Genomic DNA, 6497 nt, shown 5'->3' with positions numbered 1-6497 from the left:
CCAAAAAAAAACAGAATTCATTCACAGAGAAGCCGGTGGTGCTGGGTTATTTTTAGGGCGGAGGAGGTGACAGCAGGCTGCAGCCTCCTTTTGCAAACATTCCCACGTCGCTTCGCTCCACCTTGAATCAACGCAGGATGTCAGCGTGAAGCCCTGCGTAAAGAAGCTGCGTGTGGCACCGCGGAAAGAAGACGTTTTACAGCCAATTTCACCTCATTTCTGCAGGAAAAATTTCCACTCTTCTGATTGCATACGACGCAGCCGGTGTTCCTGATTCCCTGTACAGACGGTCGCTGGATCAGCTTGGACTCGTTGTCGTCGCTGTAGAGGACACATTGCTTGGTTTTAATATTATTTTAGTCGTATTATTTGGGGAGCGAGCTGCAGAAAGAGAGAGAGAGAGAGAGAGAGAGAGCATCAGATCCGCCCAGCAGAGGTAAGACACAGAGAACACGGTGACACACACACACACACTCACACACACTCACACACACACACACACACACACACACACACACACACACACACACACACACACACACACACACACACACACACACACACACACACACACAGAGACACACACACACACACACACACACACACACACACACACACACACACACACACACACACACACACACAAACACACAGACACACTCCCACAGAGACACACACACACACACACACACACACACACACACACACACACACACACACACACACAGAGACACACATACACACACACACACACACTCACACACTGACACACAGAGACACACATATACACACACACACACACAGACACACATACACACACAGAGACACACAGACACACACTCTCACACACACACACACACACACACACACACAGAGACACACATACACACACACACACTCACACACTGACACACAGAGACACACATATACACACAGACACACATACACACACAGAGACACACAGACACACACTCTCACACACACACACACACACACACACACACACACAGAGACACACACACACACACACACACACAAACACACAGACACACTCCCACAGAGACACACAGACACACACACACACAGAGACAAACAGACACACACACACACACTCACACAGAGACAAACATACACACACACACACACACACACACAAACACCGGCCTGATATGAATCCAGAATCGTCGATCCCACCTGAGCTCCATCATTATATCATGTCATCTTCCCAAAATCATCTTAAATTAAGGTTATGTTTCATTATAAATTACTCTATAAATAATAAATTCTTTAATCTCCTAAAATATCCCATAACAAAGGCACTGGGTACAGGGTGGTGCCTAATATTGACCGTAATATTTTGGTTTAATAGATTGTCCATTTTCTGCACCACTTACCAGGGGCTGAGCGAGGGGAGGGGGGGGGGGGGGCCCATCCACACAACTACGTTTTAATTTTCAAGCAGCATTTTGAGACTAAAATGATCTCCGTCCACACGAGAGTTTCAGCTCCAGTAGCAGAATTAATCATCAACACGTCTAACAACACACATCACATGACCGGTCACACACACACTGGGCATGTGCGTGCCGGTGTAAACAGGAAGCAGATTGTCTGACGATACTCTGTATGCATCATAGACTGTATATAAGAATGGACCACCAGATCCCGTGTCTCTGGACGGAGACCAGTGAAGGATATTAGAAGATCTTTCCCGGTGATGGCTGAGCGTTACTGAGCAGCCTCCAACTGAGCTTGAAGACGTAGATGTGACGTGAGCAACCTGTCTGAAAGTTGGAAGTCTTCTGGTAGCTGTGCCAAGAGAAATCTCAATCATTCCCAATCTAGCAGAGACGGAGAGCGTAGGTATATGTAAGGAGATAACATAGACACAGGCTAATTATTGATCACTAAAATGATAGTTAACATTAGTAATTAAACTTAAACAGCTAATGGAAGTCCAAACTGCCTGAGAGCTTCTCCTGTACTATACGGTAATTCCTCTACTATGAGACAGTAAGTCTCGTGGTTATGACCCAATCGTTAGCCTATTTTTATAAAAACGTCTGCTACGGAGCCATAACGTGAGCTACAAGGTAATGGAGCCTTTTATACATTGTCGTGTTTCTTTAGAAATAAACAATGGACAAATAGAGTCTTTAAACTCTTCAGATGTAAAGTTATTCTCTGTCAAAGTGACGTCAAAATGAATGGCAGTCAATGGGACGCTAACGGGAGGTGATGGCTTGGTAGCATCAAAATGGCGCCATAGGAGGTTTGAGCTCTGAAGCGAAGTTCTCCCTCCTCGGGTAGAGTTGACTCTCGGCCATTTCTTCGTGACCTTCTTCTGAATGTATCGACTGGAACACTCTGAAGCGTATACTGCCCCCATCAGTTCTGGAAAAGGCGTAGCACGGTTGCTGCTAACGCTGGCATCGTCGCTAACGGTGCCTATACGGTGCATCAAAAAATGGGCATCGTCATTTTAGAACCGGAAGGTGTCGGTAGTATCGGTTCCTCGTGACATCCCTAGCACCCACGTGTGCCAGACTGCCAGTAGGCTACATTCATTTCGAATTAAACATTGCAGTTGGTGCTAAGTGGAGCGTCAGTCATAGCGTGATTGGTTATGTCGCTGTCAGTCCCCTGCTCCATATCCTATCCACCAATCACAGCGTCTCTCGGATGAAAACGCCTCTTTGGTGACCCCCCTCCAATCCTATCTGTATTTGTGAGAAGTGGCGCTGTCCTGAGTTGAAAGATTATTATCGAGTTAATAGGCGTGTGTGTTCGTGTCGACCGCTGTCCATTTCCTACGGTTCTGAAATGCTAACTTTTTTGACTACTTTTTTTTTTTAAAAGGGAGTGCGCTCATGAGCTTTTGTCGGCTAAACTAAACTGTCACCGTCATGTGGCTGGCAGCCGTAACTTCGTAGGATATCTTACGAATTGCTGTGCATACAGTACGTTTTAAGACGATATCGCACAAACCGTTGGTGAGAATGCGTTGTTTATTAATTATGACAGATGCTGCAGAAGACTTCAGAAACTGACAAACCAAATCACTCTCTCTATATTCAGCAGAAGACTTTCTCAGATATTTTCCTCCCAGTGAATCACATCTCCAGTGAAGTCTCGTAAGAATCCAGAGATTAAAAGCGTTCATCCGCAGCTATAGAATCGGATGGATTTTGTAGTCATCTTTTCCTCCCTTCGGTCGTGACAGAGAGGATGAGTCTCCACTGACAACAGCCATCTCGCGCTACATTGAACCCAGCAGGATCTTCAGCTCTGACTCATCTGCTGCTCACATTCGTTCAGCGCTTCACACACTAAGTCTGTCTGCACGGTCGGCCACGGAGAGTGGCAGCTCAGGCTTTTTAATTGACGTGACAGGTGAACAGGAAGTGTGTCTTTGCACTCCGTCTTTGTTTAACATGACGTGACGTTTGTTGGCTCTTTGTGCTTGAATCATTCTGTATATTTGGCTGGAAACAGTTGTGTAATCTACGTGATACGCAGGTATACGCAGTATACCCACTAAGAAAGCTCCAGGATTTCCATATACCCACTTACAAATGCCCAATGACACGCAACAACATCATTTTAATATATTTTGAATTGTCATCTGTGTTTTTCGTTGTGGCATAGTGGCTAAATAAAGGTATTTCCACCGTAAATTGGTGCATAAAAGTGTATCCGAATGCAAAAAAATGCGTCTTTGACGCTCAAAATAACCTTAGGGGAGGACACCCAGACCCCTCCTCCCCCAAAGGCAGATTCTGGCCCATATATATAGGCCAATATATTTATATACAGTACAGTATACCCACTACAATACATTAGACTACGCCACTGGCTGGGAACTTCTGAAACGTCAGCTTTTCAGGAACGAAGAGGAGCAGCTCCTGTGCAGTTTTTCAGCTAATCCGACAGGTTTCCTCACAGCTGGAGGCCGAGGAAGGTTTAATCTGAAGTGAGAAAGGAAAACCTGTTAAACTGTTAACTGCCTCTGAAACGAGAGTCGTTAAAAACCCACATTAAAGCAAAGGTTTTGATGGTCGTGTTAAGGAAACTATTTTACTCACCAGACTCGGAAAATGGAAAGGATCCCTACAGAGATAGACCTTTTAGTTAGAGTAAGATCCTTTTAGTTTAATGTGAAACAGCCTAGAAATCACCTTCGCCAAACTCCACCAGACTCCATGTAAATAATCACTACTTTTAGCATGTATAGAGCCAGCATCTCTCCACATGTAAATGGGTGAATTAAGCGTTTATTTCAACCAAACCAGAGTGGTGATTGTTGGAACAGTGGAAAGATGAACCAAGACGGCTTTTGGTAGTTTTATTTTATTTCTGTCAACTTTAAATGAAGTGTGTTTTACGATGATAAAATTAGTGATTATTTACATGGAGTCTGGTGTAGTTTGGTGATGGTGATTTCGGGGCTGTTTCATGTTAAACTAAAAGGATCTTCCTCTTTAACTAAAAGGTCTATCTCTGTAGGGATCCTTTCATAATGTTGTCACACACTTAGAATAATAATCTGAGTCTGTCAGCGGCAACAACAGAACTTTTAGTGGACGCTAACTGAAGGTGCGCAATTGCCCGTTAAGGTTACATGCAGCTTGTTTCTTGCTGAGTACTTTCTATTGTTTCTGAGTTGTCGAGCTTCCTGTCAGGCTTCATCCAGCTGCAACTAGCCTCCCCGAACACATGAGCTGCGTCCTAAATCACTCCCTTCTTGTGAAAGTTTAAAAGACTGTAAAAGTGGAGGACAATGAAACATGAGTTGGACACGTCCTCCTTGATCCCCAGTTGAATTTTTTGTTGTTGTTTAAATAAAGATATTCTCACGACACGGCAGAGATGGGACTCAAGTTTGAGAGACTTGAGGGAAATCCCGACGCAAGTGTCTTTGCTATTTTAAGACAAATAGCGTCCAGCGCCCGCGTGGTTTAAATGGCAAATGCACCTGCGCCCATCTTTGCGCCCATGGGCGTCCTGGTCTTACAGGGAGGTGTGTTCAGGTGCATTCTGGGCGTGCTGGTCTTACAGGGAGGTGTGTTCAGGTGCATTCTGGGCGTCCTGGTCTTACAGGGAGGTGTGTTCAGGTGCATTCTGGGCGTCCTGGTCTTACAGGGAGGTGTGTTCAGGTGCATTCTGGGTGTGCTGGTCTTACAGGGAGGTGTGTTCAGGTGCATTCTGGGTGTGCTGGTCTTACAGGGAGGTGTGTTCAGGTGCATTCAGGGCGTGCTGGTCTTACAGGGAGGTGTGTTCAGGTGCATTCTGGGTGTATTGCTATCTTGAGGCAGCGGGAAGTGATGGCACCATTGACCAACAAAAACCTGGTCTAAAGTCAATAACGCAGCATTTCATTGTTATTTTAACAGAGCATTAGTAAAATGCTCCTAGGCTCGTGCACAGCGCGCACACTATGCTTGTTACACACACAGGGACGCACAGCAGTGCACACACACACACACACACACACACACACACACACACACACTTTTTTCCGCTGTCAAACTAGCAAAAGTGGATTTGGACACGCCCTAAACGCACCTGCGCCATGCGCTTAGATCGTTAAAATAGGGCCCTTGTTCTTTCTTTAATCCCGTTTGAATTCAGCCATGAATAATTACACATATGATGTTCGTCAGTTTAAAAAATAACTTTGCAAGTCAAGAGAGTCTCAGTTTGTAGTGAAACTGAAGTATCAGACTGTGAAAATGTGTCATTAGAAAGATTCGTCAGCCCAAAGTGTCTAAGTGACGTCTCTCTGAGGCTACGATCCGTAGTCCGTCTGTGCGTTTGGTAACAGGAGGTAATATTACTCTCACTTTCCTCCTCTTCCCCAAGGGGGTAAGCCTCTCCTCGGACCCCGTAGCTCCTATGGCGCCATTTTGATGCTACCAAGCCATCACCTCCCGTTAGCATCCCATTGACTGCCATTCATTTTGACGTCACTTTGACAGAGAATAACTTTACATCTGAAGAGTTTAAAGACTCTATTTGTCCATTGTTTATTTCTAAAGAAACACGACAATGTATAAAAGGCTCCATTACCTTGTAGCTCACGTTATGGCTCCGTAGCAGACGTTTTTATAAAAATAGGCTAACGATTGGGTCATAACCACGAGACTTACTGTCTCATAGTAGAGGAATTACCGTATAGTACAGGAGAAGCTCTCAGGCAGTTTGGACTTCCATTAGCTGTTTAAGTTTAATTACTAATGTTAACTATCATTTTAGTGATCAATAATTAGCCTGTGTCTATGTTATCTCCTTACATATACCTACGCTCTCCGTCTCTGCTAGATTGGGAATGATTGAGATTTCTCTTGGCACAGCTACCAGAAGACTTCCAACTTTCAGACAGGTTGCTCACGTCACATCTACGTCTTCAAGCTCAGTTGGAGGCTGCTCAGTAACGCTCAGCCATCACCGGGAAAGATCTTCTAATATCCTTCACTGGTCTCCGTCCAGAGACACGG

General features: G+C 44.9%; 1 protein-coding gene across 1 annotated transcript in view; it reads left to right on the top strand.

Annotated features, from left to right (window-relative positions):
- The window catches only part of rab3b (RAB3B, member RAS oncogene family), a 22317-nt gene continuing 15820 nt past the window's right edge, over positions 1-6497 (top strand). Inside the window, exon 1 of the mRNA XM_031312071.2 lies at positions 1-436. The gene's annotated coding sequence lies outside the window, so the exon portion shown is untranslated. The remainder of the gene's footprint in view (positions 437-6497) is intronic.

The sequence above is a fragment of the Sander lucioperca genome, chromosome 11 (genome assembly GCF_008315115.2).
Source record: "Sander lucioperca isolate FBNREF2018 chromosome 11, SLUC_FBN_1.2, whole genome shotgun sequence".
Classification (NCBI taxonomy): Eukaryota; Metazoa; Chordata; class Actinopteri; order Perciformes; family Percidae; genus Sander; species Sander lucioperca.
The sequence above is the reverse complement of the archived record's forward strand: the minus strand, read 5'-3'. Positions and strand labels throughout refer to the sequence as shown.